The sequence below is a fragment of the Colossoma macropomum genome, unplaced genomic scaffold, assembly GCF_904425465.1.
Source record: "Colossoma macropomum unplaced genomic scaffold, Colossoma_macropomum, whole genome shotgun sequence".
NCBI lineage: Eukaryota > Metazoa > Chordata > Actinopteri > Characiformes > Serrasalmidae > Colossoma > Colossoma macropomum.
In genome coordinates this window covers 18,453,520-18,480,267 of record NW_023494808.1, presented here as the reverse complement: position 1 = coordinate 18,480,267, position 26,748 = coordinate 18,453,520, and the positions used below count along the sequence as shown (strand labels likewise).

Sequence of the window (26,748 nt, the reverse complement as noted above, 5' to 3'; positions counted from 1 at the left end):
GGGAACTACCATGCTTTGCTCTGGATATCATGTTATCTGCATTTACTTGTGGCACAGCGGTATAAAGGTAATGACAAAACATTAAGAATTTCAACTGGTATATTGCACACTATTAATATAAACCATAACATAAGCATAGTTTACAAATGGCTTAAGTTATTTCTGCAGCCCTCAAATCTAAAGTCCGCCCTCTCTTGTATCATCCATGTAGCCCCACCTTATCATTAGTGTTACCATCTGTGTATAGCTTGTTACTCCTCCTTTCCAGGTGTTTCTGTTCTCGTCTTTGGTATAAGTAGCTCTCATTTTTGCTTTTGTTTGGCACCATTTGCTTCATGTTTTGTTTGCAGTGTTTGTTTTTGCCTCAAGTTTAAATAAAACCAATCAACTCAGCCTACATCTTTAATGATGGACTGGTCAGAGTGTTTACTAAGATTGTTTATGGATCAGTATCTTCTGTTTTAATGTATAGGATTCTATTCTAGTGGATAACCGTTTATCGAGGTTGTTTACGGACCAATATCTCCAATTCTAGTATATAACAGTGTTTACTGAGGTTGTTCATGGACTAATATCTCCTATTCTAGTGTATAACTGTGTTTATTGAGGATGTTTACGGACCACCATCTCCTACTGTAGTGTATAACAGTGTTTATCAAGGTTGTTTATAGACTAATGTCTCCTATTTTATTACATAAGAGTATTTATTGAGGTTGTTTATGGACTAATATCTCCTATTCTAGTGTATAACTGTTTATTGAGGTTGTTTATGGACTAATATTTCCTATTCTAGTGTATAGGAGTGTGTATTAAGGATGTTTATGGACTAATATCTCCTGTTCTAGCATAAAAAATTTGTAAACGATTACTATTATACATCATTTGCAAAACATGACCAAGAACGTTAGTTATTTGTTGTTTACCAAATCATTTGGAGATCTACCATTTTTGCATTATTTTTTAAATCATTACAAAAGATATATTGCATTAACACCCTTTATATATTATAAAGTAAAATTAACATGTTAATAAACAGTTTAATGATAAATAACTAAATATTTCATTAATTTGTGAGTAGTTAATGAAGTAAGAGCTTACAGATGTCTTGCAGACTACTGTCATAACAAAGTGTTACAAAAAGGACAATTTGGCTTGGTTTATGAGGTTTCATCAGAAATGGGAAGCTAGGTGGATCCACTTTGTACTGGCCTGTGAAAGACTGTGATAAATGACACACAAGGGCAACAAACATCACCCGGGATAATAATGAGGGGAACTTGAGATTGCTCTTGGAACTAGTGAAGTCATCCTCCCTTTCTAATTTACAGTCAAGACCCTCCAGATGGCTTCTTTAAATTTCCTAAGGTTTCTCTCCCCTCTTAAATGTATATTCATGCTATGTCCATTTCATTATTAATTCATGAAAACCTTAAACCTCCCACTTTAACAAGCAGCCAAAAACCCTCTTCTAGTTCACTCTATCCTCATGTACTATACTCCCCAAGTGTCTGATTTAACCATTAACGCAACTGGTAATCGATCCCAGTTTTTTTTTGTTTGCTTCTTAATAGCGGTTAGAACGCCATTTGAATGCAGCCTCATGCTCCTTTTATACCCCATCGGAATGCCATTATACTCCAGGAGCAACAAACTAATCTCGGTTCCGTCACCCACCTAAGGCCTTTCGATTCATGCTATTGACTAAGCATCGCGGGAATGTTCAATGATCAGGCTCAATGATGCAGGGCCAAGCAATCCTTGTAGGGTTACTTCATTACCATGCACGGCTGAGCTCGGAACAAGAACGCACAATGCATACGGTGTCACTTCTGGTTTGTAGACTCATCTCTTATTTGCAAATGATGTTCTTGGTGCAGCAACCGAGCTTCAGACGCCCTCACAAAAATCCTAACATAACAGAATCGGCGAACCTTGTCCAGACCAGAGCCAAAAAGCTACTTTCTGCCAACCCAGCAGCGAAGAGCCTGATGAAAGGCTGCTGGGAATGGATAATGTGGACTCAGTGTGTGACCTAAAGCCACAGATGTGTAATCAGCTTTGGATTTCTGCTCTCCGCAGGGAAGACTGTTCCTTTGTTTCAAAGTCACGGTGAGGGCGCTCTTGACTTTGGGCTAGCGGTTAGTGTCGCATGACTCCTGTACCCAGAAATCTAGAAAATAAAGCTGGAAGCACTGGTTCAGCTAAGATCTGCTCGGTTTGGCCAGGCAGCCGTCGTGTGATTGCCACAAAAGATTTCAGATATCTGATGCACAAGGAGTCTGCGCTCATTCACAAACCACACTGCGGTCTGTGGTACTGACCGCTAAGAATGCGTCCATCCAGAATATCAAGAACGTGAAACCGACGATGAGATCCTCAAGCAGTTTGAAACAAGAAATAGACAAGTAAAGAGGTCGTTTGAGGGATGATGCTTTTATGGTTTGATAACCAAGTGTAGTGGGCAGCCACTAGGTATTTTAAAGGAAGAAGAAAATGCTCTTTTAGGCCTACCAGAGCGATACGACAATCGCTGATTCTAAACACATCTAACACCTATTTCATACGCTGCTTATTAGATGCTCTGGATTAGGATAATTGCTTTGGCACCATCAAACACAGCCTCGTCCCCATAGGACACTAGCCTTTAATCTTTTCTTCCTATTTCATCTGAGAAGACCAGGGCAACTCGCATTTGAGGGTGATTATCAAGTCCAAAGGTACCCAGCTCTGAAAGGCCATGTGCTATCAATGGCTTCTGATTAGACCATCAAAAACCTCTTCCTCTGAAACCAACCACTAAACCCCACAAAGAATGGCTCTAATGATGTGGTAATTCATCCCTGCGTGGGCCTTCCATCAAGTGATTGACTTGTAAGTCTTAAGACTGCTAAAGGAGGTTTTTTAAGGCTGCTGCCTGTAGGTCATCACGCTTTTGCCAGAATGTTCAAAGGTGGATACTGTGTGTCAAGGGAGGATTCTGTAGAAGGGGCACCCAACCCTGCTCCCAGAGATCCCTACTTAATCTCACACAACTGGCTCCAACATTCAGAAGCTTCTGAAGAGCTTGAACAGCTGGAACTCCTTGAACGCCAGGCTTAATCTCCAATTTTTAGTCTTAAAGTTAAGGTGAATCTGAAATCATAATGCATTTTCTTTTCATACCATGAAGCATTTCTGACTGAAACATGGTATAAGGAAGGGTCTCTGAGCTAGCTGAGCATTTTGCTCAGTGAAAGGTGGGTGCAGTAGGAGAGGGAGGTAAAATATTACTGATTAACATAATTTTTCCTTGCTCACTTGTGCCAAACGCAGAAGATATTTTACAGGAAAGCGCAAGTTATTATGCATTATTCAAAGATTATGCAAAACAAGAATGTATTTTAAATCATAAGATGAATCATGTTTTATAGGATCAGTGACATGATCTAACAAGATAAAAAGGTACATTTTGACATCAAGTTGTTCTTAAGATTCATTGTACAGTAACTATTTAATTTGATGGTTAACATGAAATCAATATGTATGTTTTAGTAAAGAACTGTACTTCTTTTGAGCTTTAATTCTTTTGAGCCCACATATAATACTGTACAAAAAGCAGGAACTACCCTTTATTTATTCAATTTCCAGACAAATCTTTCTTCGGAAGTGAATGTTAACTGGAGTTTTTTTTTTCCAAAAGGTACAGTAAACAACCGTGCAAGACCTGGTAGACCACCAAAACTGTCCCCATTAGACAAACAGAACTTAAACTTTCATCTTTGAGACGAAATCAAGCATCACTCTTGCTTTACATCTGCTATAAAAATCCACAGGTGTTTCTGTCCATCCTTCCACTGTGAGAAGAAAACTCAACACTATGAATCTGAAAGGATGTGTAGCTGTCAAGAAGCCCTTACTGAAAAAAAGAAAATAGAAGAAAATTTACAAATTAAACACAGAATCTGCCGTTGATCTCAGAACAATTAACTAGTCAGCCCAGGGCCCAGATCTCAAGATCACTGAATGTGTTTGGGATTACTTGGATCGTGAGAAGCAGAAAATGCAACCAACTTCTACAACTGAACTTTGTAGGTGTGGAAAAATATCTCTGCAGATTTCTTTGACAAAAAGAAAGCAAGTGTACTAAAAAGATTGGAATATCTAATAAAAGCAAAGAGTGGACACTAAATATTGAAAAATGTTAAATTTTCCTGTTGAGGTTTCTGTGTAATTTTCTATTAAATATATGTTTTCTGCTTTTTACCTGATGCTGAAAAATAGAATAACATGCACCTAATGGCTGTTTTAACTGGAAAGTAAATAAAAGAAAGGGTGATTTCTGACACGTCTCTGGTTTAAGGGGTTAAATTAGGGATGAAAGTAAACTCTGCAGGGTGGCAGATATCCAGAAGCAAGGATGTATCCCTGAGACCGAGAAACACAGAGCCTTTGCTGACACTGGCGCCACACACAACGTCGACATGGCTTAACTTATGGGCATGCACTGCATAAAGGTCATAATTACCACATCATTTGTTATTTTCCGTATAGTATCTGTCCATGGCCTGCTTCTCTCCAATGTATCTCAAGTATAATGAATGTTACAGAGTCTTAACCATCCCCATATTTCATTCTGCACTACTGTCCTAGCCAGTGGCTGGGGATAATGTATTGCCATGATATTAGTGGAACATTATGTTTTTGGCCAGGGAGCATGGCAGTGGGAAGGTGTAATGAATCAAAAACATCTGAGAGAGGCCAGAGAACTAAAGACTCCATTACTGGTTTTCCGCATTGGGAGAGCTGACATAGCTGTGGGGAGAGAGTGTGCAAGTCTTACTTAAGATTACAGCATTCATTATACTCTCTCCACTCCAGCAAACCTAGACTTTCTGAAGAGTGAAGCTCAAGGGCATAGCAGGGGTTATCGTGCAAGCGAGCGCTGGTCTGCTCTAAAACTATAGCATCTCACTTACCGCAGCTCCTCAGGGAGCCATTTTAACAGTCAAATGTATGGTAGCTGTGGTACTCTGAGAAATGCCTCATTGTTATGAGGCGAGTAGATGCTTTAGTGAATGGAACTCATGACCTCTACATAATGGGAAGAAGTTTTGTTTCAGATGGTCATAAAATTGCTATCCATCATTATCAGATGGCATTCCAATGAAGCTAACAAACTTGACCTTTGACTGTTGGCAAGAAATGACTTTCATAATTAGATTACAGATTCCACTGCCCAGCTGAGGACTTAAAAGGTCATTTCATTACTAAAACTGTAATTAATTACTGGACAGCTGTATTGTCTTATATTATCTTAGTGCTAAAGAATTCATGGAGGGTGATCAAGGGCTATGGTTAGTGAAAGAGGTACTGTGTATAATCTAGAGCGTAAAATATACATAGTACTAGTATGTTGTTCAAAAACTAGTAAGTTTAACCATTTTTAAAAATAATGGTTGTGAATTCAAAAACGAATAGATTATTGTATTTCAAATATTTACAGTATGTAATCACAATATGTACATGACTGAACAGTGAGTGCGTTTACAGGCACTTAATAATCCCATGACTTCAGAAAATCAGATTTTCTGAGTAATCTGATCAATGTGTTTATATGCACTTGAGTAATCAGATAATGGGGAAACTCCGGGTCTACATGAGTCAGGCAGTAATTGGATTTCTGCTTTGCAACCAACCAATAAACCCATAGAATAAGACGTAAATTTAATGTAAAACCCCCCAAAAAAAAAATCATCACACCACTTTACCTAAACATATGAACATACATCATCTAGAAGATTTAAATTCTTCATTTTGTCAAGAATGTAGTTGGTTTCAGTGTCGCTCCAAAAGTGTTTGCTGCCGTCTCGCAGCAACGCTGCTTGCTTATTTCCAGTACAGGAGCCTGTTCCACACACGCGCAGACGGTGAAATCCGAGTAAGAGTATGCACTGAGAAATCTGATTACTGAGCTAAAATCCAAGTCTCTTAATCTGATTTCTTAATCAGATTTCTAGACCTTCCTCCAATTTAAGAATTCAGAGTATGCTGTTTACATGACCATTTAAATAATCAGATAACTGCAGAAATTCGATTATGGGATTACTGGGTGCATGTAAACACACTCAGTGACAGAAGCTTGTGGTTTTCAAAATAAAACAACCAAAACAAAAACTGTATGACAGTCCAGTTGCTTATGGATTGCAACGTATGCCATGCTGACTGAATTCTCTTCTTAAAAAAGTGATTAATTCATAATGAGCTGACAGAGCACATTATTATTTACAATATGCAAAACTGTTGGGATTATTCCTTGACAAGATCTGTTTTATTCCGATGAATCAATGGAATTTTACCTCAGAGAAAGTCTCAAATTTGCCACCTCAGAAACAAAAGCAAATCTTACTGAGTTACAGTTTTTGCAGCTCATACAAATCAGAATGAGATGAAGCTAGATTTGATTTCTCTTGTATATAATCAAGTCTTTGAGAGTTATTTAGTTCAGCTGAAGTGTCCACAAACTAGCAAAACCCATAAACTTCCTAATGGAGCCAAGGTGCCTTGGGCAACACCGTGGGTGGAATACTCACGATTCAGAAAATAACTCTTTCCCAATAAAAAGTTCTTTGTGCACTTCTCATTCTGTCAACTGGTATCATACAGTGCTGATCTTATACAGGTTGATTTTATGCCAATATCCACCCACAAACTAATGCCTGTGTGGTTACATGCACCCTGGTCTAATTATAACAGTAGGGTGTGTGGTATTTGATTTTCAGATCTGTTGCGTGGAAAATAAGATCACAGAACTCCCAGTAGGGCAGGCAAGCCTGAGATTCATCCTCTTGCTGTTTATCTACTTGCTTTGTTCTTTGTAATCCGTTGCTCTGTTACTGATTAAACCACTTTCGTTCCAAATAATCAGCAGCATTTCCCACTCTGCTTAGGTTGGAAGGATTGTGACTTTGTGCTGTTTACTCCCTTTGCTCCAGGTTTAGCAAAGGTTTTGCTTCATCCTGAACATTTTTTTTTATTTATGTGTTATGCACTACTACTAATCAGATTGACCTGGATTAGACAGAAAACTGCCTTTGTCCTGCACTGAAAGCTTCCGGAATTAATGTAGTTTCAATATTTCTTTGGTAAAGGTGTGTAACCTTGTGTAAATGGCATTAGAAGTTCAGATTGTTGGACCCAATGCAAAAAAATGAATCATTACATGACTCAGCGATTTTCTTTCCAATGAAATGCTGTTCAAAAGCAACTGTTTGAAAGTCTATCAGATGAGACGTCTCTTGTTAGATTCAGCCCATCCAAAAATAGGCCTATTGTGTGTTTGTAAAGACATCGATACAGTTTCTGAAGAGGATTCCTCCACTCTTGAAAATGGAATATTTCTCAACTATTGTATATCGGAATAGATAATGTCATAAATGTGATAAATTCGGACACAGTCCAGAACTTAAATGCTATATTATAATACGCCTTCCATTCACTTTATCAGAAATCTAACTTGCACTTAACCTCCCTGGCAACTTTAGGAGATACACCCAGCATTATTGTATACACACGTCAATGACAATGCTAGCTGAGAATGAGTCGCCACCCAAAAACATGCAGCCAAGAGCAGCTCTGTGGCCAGAAAGTGACTAGTAATGAAAGAGAGGATGACGAACTATGCCTCAACAGATGTGCAGAGCTTTTTCAACTCCAGTCCTAGGGACCCACTGCACTGCACAGTTCTGCACTATTCCCTGCCCCAACACACCTGGTCCAGCTCTTCAGATAATTATCACTTTCTTTATGTGTTGGATCAGGTGTGTTGGGGACAGAGAAGACCTGAAACTGTGTTGGGCAGGAGGTTGCAAAGACTGGATTTGAAAACCACTGTGCTACAGGCTATAACTATAGGCCAGCTCGGCAAGACAGGGATTTGTAATTAGGTGTATAATGCCATTGTAGTGCTATTAATTATGTTGCTCTCTTCATTGATGAGACACTGAAATCAGTAAAAAGTTATTATTATGGTCAAAGCCATTCATCAATTTGCTGTCATTTTAATTTTTCATTATTTAAACTATTACAATTATATTTAAAATATCTAGGAGAGTTAGTATTTGTGCCACAGGGTTGAGTTAAAAAAAAGGGGGGAACATTCATACTAAAGCTATCTTTCATACCATACCAGGATTTTTATACTCAGAGTGCTGAGCTGAAGTGGAATACTGGACTTGATGTGAAGGTATCAGCGCGTTAAGTTTGTAAAAATCTACTTGACGTAAAAAGACTTTTGACAACTAAAGGTTAAAGTATAATTAAGAATGAAAAGTACTGCTTCTTATGCCATTTCCCAATGTGACAGGAAACCATTGTGACATTCCCAGCTGTGTGTGTAAAACCAGAACTGGAGTTTTTCAATATTCATAGAAATTATCAATAAGTATTGGTTAAGTGATGTGGTCCCTGTAGTTCTGATGTCCAAAAATAACTGCTTTTCTCATGATGCACCAAGCCAACGCTTAAGAACCAGCGCCAACAACGTCCAACTAATGATTACCTTCCATCAGTTCACTGTCGTCTTTCATTACCTGTGAAAATTTGCATTCAAATACTGCAGAGACTACCACTGAGGCTGACACACATGTATTTAAATGCAGATAGCAAGAGTTAGCAATAGTCTAAAACTATAAAATAAAATACAAAATACAAAATAAAAACCATTTCTTGAATGGACTATAAGCTCCAAATGTTTGTGTATAAACTACTCCTAGGGTGTGAAAGTTAAAGTAAACCATTGCAGCGCTGGGGGGGTTAAAAGTCAAATTAAATGTGAACGCCTGTACATTGAGCATTAAAATACAAGTCGCACGCTCATAATTACTAGACAAGTTTAAAAATCTGAGAAAAGAGAACATCAACTCAACACTATGATTGGGCGTTGTCAGAGCCTCTTCAGAGCTTTTGTGTGTCCGTGTATATTCACAATATATTCCTCATTGGGAATACAATTATCACACATTTGCTCAAATATTTGGATGTTGGAATACCAAAAACTATTAAAATGCCCATTCCTAGTACATAAACTTTGCTACTTACATTGACATAGAAATATAAGGGTTTTGAGGCTAAAGGCTCCTGAGTGGTGCAACTGTCTAAGCATTAGCCCTGCTAGAACTGCAAGTTTGATCCCTGGCGAAGCTACAGCCATCCATAGCTGGGAGTTCAAGACCACACAACTGACCTCGCTCTCTCTTAGATCACTCAACACAATACTAGCCAGGGTGGGCATCTGTTAGCTGCTGACACAACAGAATTGGCAGTTAGTGTTCTACTCCAAGCGCATTACGCTGTCTAATGACGTTGTGTTGGTGGCAGATTAAAAAGGTGCAGTTAACATGACTCGGAGGAATGATATTCTAGTTTTCACCCTTCTGGCACTGGTAGTATTGTGCGAGTGGGGGAGATTTAGTAAGCAAGTGGAATTGGACATGGCTAAATTGAAAAATGACAAAAATTATGCTATACTCTGTGTATGCCCTCCTGATATGTTGTTTTCTTGCATTGCTTCCTTTCTGGTTTTCATTTCTCTCCTTTGTGTACCCTCTGTCACAGCCGATGGGATTTAGCATGCTCAACTGGCCAAAAAAGTGCTGATGAGGACCAACTAGAGCCAATGTTCTAGCACACCAACACACTGCACTGTTTATGGACGATGGTTGGCCACTGACACTCACCAAAAGCCTGATGGTGTTCAACAGTCAGCTTGATGGGTTCTGGACCTTTGATTCAAGTTTAATCACGGTGTAAGGGCAATCCTGTACAGTATGTTCTGCATACTGTGCAGTGCAGTTCAACTGCTCATTTAACGAAAGAGAATCTGAAACTGTTTATGAAAGTGATCCATCATGGTTGACCTACATACCTGCATGATTTCCCATCAAAAAGAATTCATGCAACATTTAAAGGATTTGATTAAGACACATGCACCTTCAGTGCCTCTGAACTATGGTAGAAATAATCAGAGTGAGAAACAAGATGACCTTTGCTATCCTAATCAGTAGGCATGACCACAGAACAGAGGAGCTAGAATAAATTTATGCAGAATGGACTGGAATACATGTGGCTCCTCACAAGCTCCAACATACTCATATGCGTAGTTTCTAGCGCAAAATCAATGTCAATTGAGAACCATCCAACATTTCAATGCAGCTGTGTGGTTGTAATCAGAGACCACAGTGGGATCAAAACCCTTTCTCTCAGGCCAAAAATGACTCTCACTTCTGCTGGACACCGAGGATCCACTCAGACTTTGTTAAATGCCATTAGAGGTCTAATCACCTCTGTGCCAGTCACACTGCATTACGTGTGAATTGTACTTAACACAGAAGTGAAAGGCAGTGCACTAATACGCCTGTGATGATCCCCCCTCGGTTGGAGAGGATTAACTGAACTGCATGCTTTATTACTGGGAGGGAGTAAAACTCCTCTTTGACTGCCACTGCTCTGTTTAAAGAGTAAGAAATGCTCTGCATTTTAATTGGAACATAGAGACAATCTGACAGGTGCCATCTTTCTATTTCAGCTGTAGTATTCCAGTAATTCTGTTGCAAATAATTGCTGTACTGTCTAAGCTTTACTTTGACATTTTAGAATGTATATAGAGGAAAATCAGTGACTGCACCATGATGATGCGATGCAGGGGAAAGAGTGGGACAAGGCAACTTGTGTCCAATGAAAGACCAATGTGAAAACTACACAATATGAATGATGGAGTGGGTGGAGGGTAGGACTGCGCAATAAATTGTACTTTTATTGTTACTGCGATGAGGTTCTGTGATAGAAACACCATTAAGAACGCAATGACAGAACAGATCAAATTACCTAATAAACACAGCCCTGGAGAGACACCATTGCTGGCATGAGCCCAAAGAGTGCTTCTCTGCATTGGGACTGAACCCTACTTTCCCAAATAAGAGACAAAATACTTAACCATTCAGCTAAACAGCCAAATACCAAAGACACATGCACAGCTTAAAAAGTACTACATCCTGAAGTACAAGTCTGTAAAAACATATCACACATTAGGATTGTTCTCACACCAAGTATTGTGTTTTAACATGATGTCTGTTGCTGTTTACATTGTAAGTAAATTTCATGATGAATAGAGCAAAAGAAACGGCACAAAATGACTTGGAAAAAAGTCTGGTTGCATTGATTTACATTAAAAGTAAAGCAGGTTTTTTTCCTTCTCCTTTAAAGTTATAATTTTGGAGATAAGAGGTTTTGTTCAGACTGCAACGAAATGTAGCCATTATATCGTTGCTGTATTCTCAACAAAAATATTTTTTCTTTTTAAAAAAACCCAGTGGGTTAAAAAAAGGTACAGAATGCAGTGCAGCGTTTACAGAAAAAGTTGTTGAAGAAATGCTGACTGGTTTTCAGCCTAACAGTGCACAAAAAATGTTAGTAGTTCATTTCATTTTATTATGCAGAACAGTAAATGGTGCTTTTGTACTTCTGTATTTTGCATAAAGGAGATGATAGCTGTCTGTATTTGCGTCACACCATTGTGATATCCAACAGCTTTGTCGATCATCGCATTTTATAACAATATCGTGCAGCCCTAGTGGAGAAGTGGTTGAATCATTTCAGCGCACTCTTCTATGACGAAGTGAACATGTACAGCAGCATGTGATGAGTAATTCAGTACTGGCAGAAAGTGACCTTGTGGATATTAATGATATTGGTTTAGTTTTAAGAATGCCTGCATTAACAAATTGGTTCAACTGCTAATGTTGTTGTTATAAATTAGTTGGCAAGATTCTGAGAAGACGTTTTCCTCTGACATCAGCCGACAGTCAAAATGTGTTTGAATTTGGTTGTTTTTTAGACATGTCTCTCGTGTCACAATAGGTAACATTTAAGGCTATATATTTTTATGCCAAAACAAATATGGGTAAAGTTTAAAGTGCATTAAATTGCATTTATTTAGTACAAGCGCACTGTGAAAACAGACATGTTAAAACTGTTTTACCTGAAAAGACAAAGAAGTGTCTGGACGCAAATGATTCTAAATAAAACTTTACCTCACAAGAATTTTTATCTAAAAAGTTGTGACTCTGGCTCATTAACAGTAAGCTGTGATCCATACATACACTGATCTTTAACACATTATTAAGTAGTAGTAGACCTCCCTTCCATGCAAACCATGAAAATTGAGCTTTTGGAAAACATTCTCCAGAGTGGAGATTTTTCAAACAAGCTTTGTGTGGGCAGGTAAAACATAATTTTATTGTTCTGACAGTTCTGGCCCAATGCTGTGTTGAGCTTCAGAACTCACTGATGACCAGGCTCTTCCTGCGTGCTCAGTAATATCAGGTTTAATTACTAACAAAAAAAAAATAATTTGGCTTTGTTTTATTATTAGAGGAAAAATAATTTGTACATTTCTTTTTTTTTTGTACGTTTTGTACGACAAAGAAAAAAAAAGGTTTTCAAGAGGAATGCAATCTGTTGATCTCTTTCTCATTCCCATAGCTTACTAAATGGTGACCACGACTCAACTATCTCATTCCTGTAGCTTACTAAACGATGACCACAAGTCAACAATCTTGTTCCCGCACCTTACAAAGTCAGGACCGTGACTCAACTCTCATTGGCATGGTGTAGTGGCTTCTTCTATGCTGTAGACTGGAGTTTAATCCCCTACCTGGGCAAGCACCCTACACTATACCAATAAGAGTACTTAGGCAAGACTCCTAATATGACCTTCGCCTACCTGTGTAAAATGATTAAACCATAAGTTGCTCTGGATAAGAATGACTGCCAAATGCCGTAAATGTACGTATATGTAATCCCCACACTTTACTAAGTCATGATCACAACTCAACTGTCTCATCCCCACGCCTAACCAAGTCATAACCACAACTCAGCCATCTCATTCCCATGCCTTGCTAACCTGTGACCATGACTTATTTTTTATTAGTAAGAGGTGTCACCAGAGGGTCTTAAAAGAACACTGTGCAGAAGGAAAAATGATGCTTGTATGCATCATTTCCAAAATTAAAAATGCATACAACATTAGATATTTTGATTATATTGATTATATTATTGACACACTGTTGCACTTCTTTCTCTGAATCACTGACTGATCATAATTATAATGATTATGCAGATTAATCAATCATGGAAATAATTGCTAGTAGCAGCCTAGTTTTAAATGAACTGTTTTCTCAACTGAAACCTAATATTTACATGCTTGTTATTATATTTATGTTGGCTGTGACATCATTATCTCAGCTCTGACCTGGGCTCTGTAACATTATCCGGATGAGTTAAAAATGGAACATGGTCCACAGTCGCAGACAAAGCAATTTTAGGGAGTCAACAAGTAGAACATGCCCCAGAGCTGCTTACTCAGTTCGTCTGCGTGACCCCACACAAGACCCACAGGCTGGGAGCTCAAACAATATACTTAATTAACAAATGTTCGCCTGCTCTGCTGTCATTTGGGGTTTGCGTAACTGTGATCTTGCCATTCTGAAGGACAAAGCATGACCTACATATGAATAATTAACATGATGGCATGGAAAATTACAAGAAGGCACAGTTCTGGCTCTTCGTGCAGGTCCCAGTTCACAAAGGTGCAGTATATCTTGCAGCAGCTTATATTACTTAAAGCAGCTCTTTAACAAGCCATCTGAACTCACTTTAGTGGTCAAAGGGCATGAAGACAAGCAGTGCGCTCAGGATTTTACAGGAGAGACGTAACAGAGTGACAGAGACAGAATGTCTTTTCTGAGTCTAACTGCCGTTTAAAATGACTATGTACAATTGATATCCTTGTAAACAACACAACAGTTAGCTATAGAGGAAATACAACCAGTTTCTGTTTTTGAAAGTTGAAAAAAGTCAGATAACATCTTGGAATGAAGGAAAACAGGACATGGGTTGTAAAGATGCTGAGATTGGAGAAAGACCAGGACACCCAATTAAATGACATTAAAAGTCGCACAGAATAAAAGTCAGCAGCAGAATAGCGGACCATCTCCCGCAGATAAGATCTGAACCTTAGTACTGACAAGACGGCATTTTGTGCTACTCTGAGAGCAGTCTTACTGTTTTTCTGTCCTGGTTAAAGGCAAAATTAGAGGGTGGAGAAATCTGGTCCTAAATCAGGGAAAGCAGAACTTGCCCTTAACGTCTTGTGGAACCAGCTCTGCTTGTTCCTTTACTGGGTTTGCCAAAAGAGACGAGGCAAAGACCCTGAAATTCCAGGCATTCCAGAAAGCTAAAAGCAAGGTTTACCCTTCCAAAAAACCTTTAAAATTCAAAGCAAACTGGGTTTGATCCAACATAGGAAAAAGACAGAAGGCATAAAGCACATTTTTCCCCCAAAACCAATTTAAAAGTAATAAGCAAAATGTACAAAAGGCATAGCATTTGGCAGGCCTGTCACGCTGCGGTTCAACCTTGCTTACTAAGTTCTTATGTACTATAGCGCATTAATGGGCCCAGTTGTGAGTCATGCACCAGTCTCTGTGCGAGATGCCAGACACTTTTCAGAGTCTATAAAGATTAATTGTTTATTTGCTTCTTGGGCGCTAAAGGAATGTCGACTTTTGAGGAGCTCACGCTGTGTTCTCGCTGGAAGATTAGAGGGGAAAAAAAGGAATAAAGCACAGCAGAGTGATTTCTTAAAGAATTAGCCCTTGCTGGGAGTACTCAGACGTCATGATGAAAAATCCCTGGATGCAGCACATCCGAATGCCGATGGTGGGTTCACTAGAGCCCCCATAGTACTGTTTATTTATCCAATGCTTCCCATATATCCCTCTTTGACGTGGTATATATGAGATATCAGTCCATCATGAGAAACAGGGATTCTTTCTCACTTGCAATTAATTCTCGATAAGCACAGCTGGCAGCCAGAGAGTCTCGGTGTAAGTCAAGTGAGGCAAACGGGCGTTAAAGCACCATGTGGTAACAGTTAAGAGGCGTTATGGTGGTCTTTGGCCTTCTGGATCAAGGGCAATGTCGGGCCACAGTGACCCTTTAGTGACCCGTAACATTCCTTTCGTCTTCCTTGTAGAGTGGCTGGCTGAAAAATGAGTGAGCAATTGACTGATCCTGCTATTCACTAAAACATCACTTAGTGGTAGCTAATAAAAACTGACTTAGCTCAGCTGCAATGCTGAGAGACTAAGTTTGTCATTGTGTCTTCTTGACCTGTTGGGAGAGATACTGAGTTTGTGCTGACATGTGGAGATGGGAGACCTCAGTAGTCGTGAGTTACTCGGTGTTGGTTAAACATAATTATTGGATTGAGGCTTGGCTGTGTGCGGAAAATCCGTGTTGAGAGGATTCACTTTGACTCGTTGCCTTTGAAGAGTGAAAGAGAAAGAAGAAGAAGCATTCTATTGAAGTTAGTTTATGAAACAGGTCTTCATTTCCCACTTGCCCTTTCTCTACTCTCTGCAATTGTGTGTTTATAAAGAGTGATTAAGTTGACAAACTGAGGCTTGTTTACAGGACCTGGGAAATAAAGGGGAGAGTAAACTGAGGGCGACAGATGAGACAATCTCAGATCAGATGACTGGGAGAGAGAGAAAGACAAAAAGAAAAAGAGAGAGAGGACAAACATGAGAAAGGAGAAAATCTTGTCTGGAGATGTGAGAGACATAAATCCTGCTGTAGCCATCCAAGCAGCCTGACAAACCCACATCAATGGAATATCTCCTCCCATCTGTCTCGTCATTGGACTACTTCTGCAAGCCCCCGCCAGTGCATGTTTACCCTGCCCACTGCTAGAATGCAAAGGGGAGGGGCCGAGTGAGCCAGAGGCGGACCAATGCGCCGGTCCACTCCTCCTGAGCCGCTCTAACCGGGGAAGGAGGAGTGGCTGAAGGGGAAAGCGAGCCGCTAGAGACAATGACACAGGCAGACCTGAACGTGCTCGCTCTCCAACTTCTCAGAGAGCTGCACAGAGAGTGAAAAAGAGCGGCCGGAGCTCAGAACGCCGGGAGAACCTGAGCACAGTCTCACTGCCTTTCCTCCCCTTTCGTTGTGTGTGTGGATGATGGAATTTTAACCATGTGGAAGGTGAGTAGAAGCGGAGCTGTGGAGGCGGATGACAATAGTGTCAGATTATAGGTACAGCAAAACAGTTGGTCATGTGTATCAAAGAGAAACTTGGATTATGAGGAACGTTACATTGGCTGCTCACATAAAAATTCAGGTAACAAAGCTTATAACTGCACTCATAACTTTGATTACTCGGCTGTTCACCTCAGACTTATCATGAGTAAGCAATAACTTCTTGGTGCCCAAGTCACCAAGTGAGTCCCACTTCTCAGGAAGCTGCCAGATTCAGGTTTGCCACATTACTGAACACCAAACTCTCTGAAGGCTTTCTTAAAGCAAATGCAAGATCACCCATTAGTAGAGCTCCAAACAGAAGAGGACTAATGAGGAATTTCAGCAGGTCCAAGTTGCAGGAATGTGAGAACTGTTTTAGCTCTGTTTGAGGGAGTGTTCTTTGCTGTTGAGTCATTTTGGGCTGACCTCATTTTCCATTTAATTGTATGAATGGGTGGCTTCTCTGTCTGGTGCATGGGAAGAAGGCACTGTACAGGCGGTGTGGGGACGATTGCGAGCCAGCAGCTGTTCAAAGGTTGCATATCTGTGAGTGCTGCAGGGGCGTGCAATTGTATAAACTGTAGAAGCAGACTGTAGTGTGGGTTGGCTTACTAGACTTGAGTCAAGGAGAAAGGAGAAGGATATGGCAACAAACAGTGTGTTCCGTTTTGTTTATTAAAAGTGTCGCACGCTTCACAAGGATGATGGTGACAGGAGCTGACACAGATCAAGTCTGTCCTTCTCCAGATCGGATGGGCTTGTCTCCACCACTGGACATCAAAGTTTTCACAGAGTGCCACCTATTGTTAGAGCACAATGTGGCACAAGGACAATGACTTATTTTATTAACTCCACTAAGGAATTCAAAAGGCCCTCAAACCTTTCAGGTTAAAGATTTACCACAGCAGTGTAGGAGCAATGGCTTTCTCACCATTCCATCTGGTACTGCTACCAGATAAGCTCTGCACTCTGGAGACTGAAGGGCTGCTGGAGGCTACAGAATGATAACCTCTATCTGTGTCTCTGACCTGATGAGGAACGAACAGCAAGAGGCATTTCCAGTCCTTGGCTGATGTTGTTCTGCCACAGCCTTTCTGATTTCAATTAGTATGAACCTTACCTGCTTGATTTTCCAAGGAAGCTCTGCTTCTGCTGAAAGAACAGGGAAAAAAGTTCTGCAAATTCATGCTGGCAAAGAAACCCAGCCTCAAGAATATGTTGAGCCCTGTGGAGCAAAAGCTGATCAAGGTTTTCCCTCTAATTCTGCTCTGGACATGTTCCAGTGGGAAACGTGTCAAAACGTATCTCTCTACCTTTTTTCTCCACTCCCTTTCCATCCTAATGCATATTTACATTGATTTGATATGTGCTCAGGCGACTCCGACTGTATTAAATGAACAGTTTGTTGAGTGATTTTTGGCAATTTCCGCACCATTGAAAGGCTGTATGGGAAAAAACCTCTCCAGTATCAAAATGTTACTCACAGTCCAGTGCACCGCTCTTGGGCAGGCACTGTGTCTATCTGGACGTGCTACAGAAAAGGACAGAGAAGTCTGTTTGGTTTACGGCATTGTTAAAAGCGGGTAGTGTTGATAGGTCTTGATAAGTCACTTATTTAAGTGGTCCTTTGGCAGATGCACTGGCTTTGTGCTAGTCCACATTTCTACCACCAGAGGGTGCTCCTAAGGTCTCCATTCACAGCAAGATCTCATAGAACATACACTCCACATTGCTGGTGGGCAGCCAGAGCCTGCAGCTCATCTGTTTGCCATGCACAATTTGGGTTGCCTATCCTCTGCCCCTCCATTAATGTCAATTTCTGACCTCAAGGAGACTGACTGGATACTTTTTAATCACTTTCAAACTAGTGGTGGAACGGATATGCGTAAAAACTCCAGCAATACTGCTGTGCCCTCCTGGTGCCAATCCCTCCTCCCACCCCACTGCCACATCAGTGTCACTGCTGGTCTGAGGATGGTCCGAAACACAGTGGTCCTGTGGTCAGAAACTGATCAATGTTGAATGGGGTAGAGGGTGGCTGACAGTCTGTCTGTAATTGTACACCTATATGGTAGACCTATAAAGTATGTGGGCCTTTCAGTGGGGGCCCAGAGCACGGAATTAGAAGAGAGATGTTGAAGTGGACAACTGAGAGTACATGAGTTGATGGGATACTATATTATATATCCACAGCTTGTAGACTAAACAGTCAAGACTACATCAACATAGCACACCTAACATTACAAAGTGTAGCCTCTATTCTTGGCTACCATGCAAATGCAGGCTGTGTCTAATGCTGGAAAGTACAGGGCATCAGTGGTGATTTCTACAATAATCCTGAAGGGTGATGACCATAGTGTTCTGACTCATCCAGACAGTCTGGTGTCAGGTGGATAAGCCTAGTCTGCAGTCTGTCACGATGCCTCTGTGTTTACACTTTGAAGCTGATTATTTTTAGTACTAGTGGGTAAATGATTTTTGACAAATTAGTGCTGAGTAATGCAACAAATACATCATGACAAGTTTGTGCATTTAGCAGGCCCATCAAATTCAACCTGTTAATAATGTGTTCACGCATACATTTTTAATCCCACTCATTTCTTTTAACACCGTTAACACATTTTCCTTGTTTGACCCTTTGAACGATCAGTAGTAGTGCTAGCTGAAGCCCAGCTGCTCGTGTGCTCTATGTTGCTATGATAGATTCTGTGACTGTAGCTTTTTCATTCAAATACAGCTTTTAAATGGCTTTTAAAGTATTAATTGCAGACTGAGCTAGAAATTCGCTGCTGTCAGAACATCTCCATTTTTGTCATTTTTGTCATAATTTGAAAATCCCTGTTCCCCTTTACATTGTGTGTAGCTTTTATGATGAGAAGAAACAGCGCAAAATTACTTGGAAAAAAGTCTAATGTAAGTCTGACTTACAATGAAAGTAAAGTATGTTTTTCCTTCTCCTGTATAGTTACTATTTTGGAGATACAGGGTTTTGTTCTGACAGCAGCGCATTTCTTATGAAGGCCTACAGGTAAATGAACAAGCAGCAAACTAACAAAAGCAACAGCAAAGTGGAACTCCAGTTTCCCTCGAGAGCCTGCACTATAATTAGAATCCACGAGCGAGAGCAATAGCCATTAATCACAGAGGTGTTGAAACCACTGACTGTATATATGACCTACATGACGTATACACTCTTTGTTTGGAACATGATGCCACAGATGCTCTCAATAGATGTCACATCAGTGATAAAAACTGGAAAATGCGTTCACTCTGGGAAAATCGCGTGATTTTCATGTTAAGACTCATGTGAGTTCTGCAACAGCATCACGATAATAACGTTAATGAAGTACTCAAAGCAATAAATGCCTTCTGATGAAGCTTATTTTGTCCACTGATACAGCTAAAACAAAATCCACTGCTCCATGGGAAAAATTGATTGTGATTAAATATTTGAATTGTCTGAGAGCCTCACCATATAGAATACAGAATCCACCGCAAATGAATTTTTTACAATAATGAAATGTATAGATATATATATATATATATACACACACATATATATATATTACTATACTCTTTACATATACGCCTTCTTAAATCTCTTGAAATTGAAACAAAGAATGAACACTAATCCTGAACAATGAATTCAGTCTGTGAACTTCAGAACACTTAAAAATAACACCATTTACAATAACAAAAGTAAGGCCTCAGACACTTCATCAGTTCATATGTTCATATTAATCATTCACTATGTGGTGCTGTCATTTGACAGGTGTTGTCTGAATATGGAATGCACTTTGTAGCCTTATCTTCCACATAACTTTATGTTTGGTAAACATTGTGTGCTCATGTTAACATTCCTGGGTTTGAGGCTTGTGGCTGATTTATGCTCATAAATGAATATCAATAAGTCTTTGTATGCCTGACATCGCATGTCAGAGCCAAAATAACACCATAATTTATAGTCAAGCATCTGTCAGTGAGGTATGCAGGCTTCTGACTTAGACAGGAATGAACAGTTGACAGATATGCCACACCACGAAGCCGGTATCATACTGCCTAAATATCAGCTTGGGCTGGAGAAGTGTACTGAATTATTTACGCTCAGTTAATTTAGGTTTTCCTGATGTCGTATTGCCAACCTATTTTATATGTTTGGTAAAATCTGGAGGCCACCAGATCCTTTACTGACCTTTAACATGAATCACTGGTTTTTCTCCTTGGTATGATCTGAGTGACATTGTTTTATTGTTTGTAAATTCCAGCTATAAATCTATTGACATCTATTGACTATTGTTCAAATGATTATGCATTCCATTGTTTCCTTCATCTCTTATGGTGTTTCTTCTTTTGGGTTGTGGTTTCTTTCGATGTTTCTTCTTCATGCTCTCACAGAGTTCTTCCTTTCAAGTCTTCAGTCTCCAATATCTTCGTGTTCTTAAACTGCAGAATTGTTCACACCTTTGTGTTCTTGAGTGTGTGTACATTCTGTTCTTACCTAAGAACAAATCCCAAATAAGAAAACAGTGGTGAATGTCAGAATCTTTGTGAAAACTGCAGAAGTGGGTTTTGAAAACAAATCTCTTTTTATGAACAGTTGGTGAATGAGTTCTTTCTTTTGAGCCTCGGTTCCTCTCAATGTGTCTTCCTAATGCTCTTAGTTTTCACCTGGAGACATCGTTCCTCTCAGTTTTTCTTCCTCGTGCTCTTGAGTCTTGGTTCTTCTCAATGTTTCTTCCTTATGCTCTTACACAGTTCGTCCTTTTGAGCCTCGGTTCCTCTCAATGTTCCTTCGTCATGCTCATACTCTCTCAGAAAAAAGGTACAAAACTGTTACTGGGGTAGTACCCCTCTTGTCACTCAGGTGGTATCCTCAAGGGTGCATCTCAGTACCTTTAGTCAGGGAACATAATTGTACCATAATCCATTGGGATGATATTTTCTAAGTTGTACTGACTCCACATACCCGTCTCATCTCCAGGCCTTTTATTTTATTGTTCTGTTTTAAAACATTAGATTATGAAAAGGTACAAATACATATTTTTCACCTGGGAAAAACTTGTCTAAGGTACACAACTGGACCCTAAAACCACTGTTGTACCTTTGAGGGAACAATTACATTTTTCTACCTTAATAAGTGATAAATGTACCTGCACAGAACCTTTATTTCTAACAGTGTAGACGGTCCTTCATTTTGAGACTTGGTTCCTCTCAGTGCTTCTTCCTCAAGCTCTTAGGTAGTTTTGTGTTTGAGTCTTGGTTGCTCTGAGTGATTCTTCAGGTTCTTAGGGAGTTTTTCTCGTCACAGTTGCCTCTGGCTTAATCATTATGGATATACAGCATTTCTGTATGCTGTAAGCTGCTTTTGGGACTACGGCTCTTACAAATAAAAATGAATTATACTTGGTAACCAGTAACTGAGATCAGAATAGCACTGCCTCCTTTTTTCATAATTTATTAGTTTTTGCTTTATACATGGACTGCATTACAATACAATGCAAATAAAGCAAAAATGTGTTTGCTTTGTCTTGCACCCCATTTATCTCTCCTCCTCTATCCATTCCCTGTTAAAGATAAGATGCAAGATATGCAGAATCAAATTAAACATTAACATAGGTAAAAATAAATGAATAAATAAATAACCAGCAATACCACTACTACCACCACCACTACTACTGCTACTACTACTACTACTAATAATAATAATAATAATAATGATGTTGAAAATAATAATAGACATGATAACCTTAGTAGGTTCTTCAGTTATTGCTTTTCTCCATATCTGCAAAGTAGCAGGTTTTGCTCAATGCACTGCCTCTTTTTTTTGACTGTATAATGTTTAAGGTGGTAAGTTATTCCAGAACAATCACCAAAGACAGAACTGCCACCAAGAACCACCCACTACTTGAGTGGCTGGTTTTGCATGTTGAATGTTGTGTTTTGCATCTATTCAGAGTGCTGCATCAACTGCCCTGTCGATGTGTCAAAGGACGTTTCTCACTTCAAGGTGTTTTTTCAGACCTCGCCCGCAACATAGTTGCAGTTTAAATCATCTGTTTGTTTCTGGTTATGGCAGCTAATAATAGGTGCCCTTCACGCTGCAGATGCACAAAAAAGGAAGAAGAAGCAGAAAGCATGTAATTTGAGATTCTGTGATTACAGCTCAGGACATAATGGTGGTTGCCGTTTGTTTGATGTCAAGCGTGAATTAGGTTTTCTTGTTAAAATAACACACACTACCTCACACATCTACAAACTAAAACACACATATGCATACTTTTTCAGGCTCATTTCTCCTGTTGCTGTCTCTAGGTAACATACAGTCATTTATTCCATGAAAGGCTACTCGCTGCCACGATCCAATGCTTCCTTTCGCCTGAAAATAGCAGATGGTTCAAATATCAAACAGGATTATTGCCCCGTCGCAGCTCTCATATCTACTCCACATTATAGCAACACCATCTGTCAGAGGAGAGAAATGGCAACCTTCAAATGCTCCGCCGCCGAGTATTTGTTAAATATGTCAGGGCGGTGACGTGGTATGATTCGCAGATGCGGCCTCTTGTTTGGTTAGCTGGAGTTATTGGTATGTGTGAATGAGATGTTTAGTTAATGTTGGAGTACATTAAAGGTGTGGAAGGCTACTTCATTTTTCATCTTGATGTTGTGACATACCATCATTGACCTTCACATGTGTAAACAGATGCTCGGAGATGTAGTGTCATTAACCTTTAGTGTCACACTAGTGTCTCGACATGCTGCCGGCAAGTGCACGCATACTGTACACACATGAACACTGACATAAGCGCGCACACACACACACACACACACTCATACTCTCACATAAGAGCAGACATGATGCACACATTCATATGCACTTGAACAAATACATGTTAGTTTGTATTCCTGTCATTGTGCGGCAAAAAATTATATCTTGGCTTGTGAAAACATCTTAAAGCTAATCAAAATATCTAGTATTTTTTATAAGAGTGCCAAAGTTAACATATTAAAAATTAACAACACAAATATTTTAGTGCCGTTTAAGCTTTTTCCTTGTTTGAGCCGTCAAACCATCTGTACTTCCAACCTAAAGCCGAGCTGCTCGTGCGTAGTTGTTGTAATATTGCGACTCAAGCCCTTTGTTCAAATACAGCTTATTTAGATGGCAAGATCCATTGAAGGCTGTCTTGACAAAAGCAAAGTTATTTCCAGCTACGGCAATGCCGTGAACTGGTTTATAACCAAAGTACATTGGGCTTCATTCACCAATATCTTCCCAGAAGAATGGTTTGCATCTTTGTGCTCTTATGTGTGTGTAGATTCTTTTCAAATAAGAAAACATTTGTGAATGTCAGAATCTTTGTAAGAACTGCGTAAATGGTTTTTAAGAAGAAATTTCTCCTTATAAACGGTTGGTGAATGAGGCCCAATGAGTCTAAAATATCATTCCCAAACACCATTGTTGCTTGTAATATCAGTAATTCAGCAGACTACACAGGACAGGGCTTGTGTGAGAAAAACTAACAAAACTGGAAAGCTCCAACATGTGAAAACAAGAAAGTTGAATTATTTGCCAACAAAAGAAACTTTCTCTAGATAAAATTACACTTGTCCTGTTTAAAGTTAAATAATATAATGACCAGATTTAAGATGATCTCACTTGTCATGTATATTCATACTTTCTTGCAGTTTATAGGATATATCCATTGACTTCTGTATTACAGCAACTTAAACTCAAACCTTATTCCTAAAGTGATGTTTTGGTCGAAAATCATATTTACTCAATTTTCCCATTACGCCAAATATAGTTAATCAGCCATGATTTTGTTTTGCACTGTTGCAGCAAGGCTAAAGTAGCTAACAAGTAAAGGAAGCTTTCAGCATCCTATTAACATTGTGTAAACAACATGTCGAAATGATCACACTTGCCTGATGTAATTTCAAACAGCCTTCCTCATCTATAAACATGGACAAAGGTATATTGTACTGCAATAATATACCTATACATATTACTTTGCAACATAAATTTTTGTAAAAATTTGCCAAATGCCCCCACAACAGGGGTGTACAAAGTACAGTAAAACCATACACAGCCAAAAACATACTTGAGCATCAAAAAAAGTATTTAAACTAAATCAAGCACATAAAGTAGTAAGTGTAACATTTAAAAGTTGTCTTTTTTGATGGTGTGTGATGACTGATGAGGAAGAAGAAAAAAGAGAAATATGAGAAAAATCTCATGATGTTTAAAATTTCTACTCTGAATGTCTAAATGAAAGTGTAAGGAGTAAAAAGTATGTTTTTTATTCTCTGTGAAATGTAATTTAGTAACAGTACTAGTATTCAGTTTTAGTAATACTTGTGTAAAGTATAATTTTTCCACTTGTCTTCAAACTACATTGAGAAATATAATAAGAAACACAAACTACAATGACTTCCCACCCCTTTCCCACATCAAACTCTTCAGGTTTTCCATCAACCTGGGAACACCTGTTGACCCTCCAAAAAGACAAATACCACAAACACAAACTAACTTCAGTCAACTTGTAAGTGCACATCTACACTGTATTATGTGTATATTTCCATCATTGTATCCTCTTCAGTGCTCTCTGGGTGCCTCTCTAGTTCCACACATTGAACAGAAACTGTCTTTAAATATCTGCTAATTCTTTGGTATCAAACTGAATTACCCATATTTGATATTTAGGTCAGTCATGGGGAGCAAGTTAGGGCGCAGTGCCAGACGTTGCGGGGGCTAGATGTGCCAGATTAAGGTTTTCCGTCTAATCTGGCCTGCCTCACGCCCAACCTCAAATCAACGGCCAATCCCGTTAGCCGTCGCAGGCACGCTCTGCCACTGTTGATTCAGACATGAAAGGCTCGTGATTGGTCACAGACACAGCAGTCTGGGAGGATTATGGGATGTGGAGGAGAGGCGTCTGCCTGTCAAGAGGCGATGTGCGGGCGGGGGTGGGCATACAAATACCCTTCTCTAATGAGGGGCAATAGAAGATCAGGGCCGTCATTAAAGGTATTAGCGAAGACCTCAAATGACATTTGCAGAGGAGGGGGGCGTGGGCTTCACATCCCCATTTGGGGGACGTTAACAAAGACTCTTGAACTTAGGGTTGTGTTCAAATGGAAAAGCAGAGGGACACAGGTGCTTAACTTCAGCTGAAATACGCAGCAAAAATAGATCTGTGGTATTTAAGCTTGATCTGCCACTGGCCTTGACAGCATTAAGCTTTTCTACTTTTTAATCCAGTAAGAGGTCAACATGTTTGGCCCATACTGGATATTAAGTGTTAATCATAAGTCTGCTTAAAAGAAGTGTAACAACATGCAAATTTCTGATATGTTTTGCCATTTGCATCACAACATGATATAATACAATACATTTTGTATTTCTTTATTTACTTCTTTACTTTTTGGTAATTTCAAAATTTTATTTTCCTAAAAAGAGAACTGTGCTTATTTAATGGATAACTGACACATTATTTCCTTAGAAAACATAAAATGAATAAAAAATAAAAGTTTAAGATCTGTGTTACACGTTGGACGTGTGTGGAAGCATGTGCGTTATTATGTTCATAATAAAAGTAAACAAAAAAAACCACTGTAGACTATAAAGCTACATCTCAAAATTAAACTAACTGAGCATGAGAAGTTTATTTACAAACAGATCCCATATTTCTAAAGTGTGGTTCCTACACTTTTGCTGAGTGAGAGAGGGGATATTCTAATGTGGCTCAAACAGCAGAACCCATGAGTCTACAACCAAATAGAGGTGCAATTCAAAAGCTATAAACATCCCTGTTGAGTTTTGTTTCACATGTTCAAAATCGACACTTGGCGGCTGCTTGAATCCTGTGTTTAAAAACAGCCATCGTGACACACGCATTCTCCTCCCTTCAGTAACAGAGGCGCGAGTTAGCATATTTTAGGTATTAGCACATTTATTTGATACTTGCGCAGTGTCGACACACTGTCACTGTTCTACCAGTCTTTGTCCATCATTACTGCATTCACCTGTAAACCGAAGTGTTCCCAAACAGGAGATGAATGCATGGATAACACTTCTTCCAGCTAAAGCTTGGTCTCTCCGCTAACCATTTCAAATAGCTTGGCTAATCAAGCATCCAAGTCATAGCTGAAGTTAGCTTCTTATTCACCAGTTTCTTATCTGAATGTTTCTGAGGCTCCAGAATGTAACTTCTGCACCACTTAAGGTGGAATGGAAGATCTGAAGAAGAAGCTGATGAATAAGAAACTTCAGCTTCGTCCAAGTTAGGCTACCCAAACTAGCTGTGTTGAACATAACTATAAAAACCATTCCCGTTATCATGCATAGTATGAAACTGAACTGTATATGATTCCCCGGATGTACTGCCTTGCAAATACCATACTGGAAAAACCCAACACGCATATCATGACACCCCTACTGCTTAATGTGCTGTGATGTGGGCATCATCATTCCAGCCCTCATAGGGTAAAGCGTAGTGCTGGGAGAGACAAAACAGGATGGTGAGCAATGGAGATATTTCCAGTGAGTCACACTAAGCCCACAACCCCCTTTTGAAGCATTTCCAATCCTGAATTCCAAAAAAGACTTGAGTGTTAAGCATCAGAAAC

General features: G+C 39.4%; 1 protein-coding gene across 2 annotated transcripts in view; it reads left to right on the top strand.

Moving 5' to 3' along the window:
• LOC118798236 (E3 ubiquitin-protein ligase Midline-1-like) overlaps positions 1-26,748 on the top strand; it is a 70,981-nt gene that overhangs the window by 7,953 nt on the left and 36,280 nt on the right. The window contains exon 1 of one of the 2 annotated variants that reach the window (XM_036557630.1): positions 15,885-16,080. The exons of the other annotated variant lie outside the window; for it this stretch is intronic. The gene's annotated coding sequence lies outside the window, so the exon portion shown is untranslated. Of the gene's footprint in view, positions 1-15,884; positions 16,081-26,748 lie in introns of those variants that run through there. 2 annotated transcript variants of the gene reach the window in all.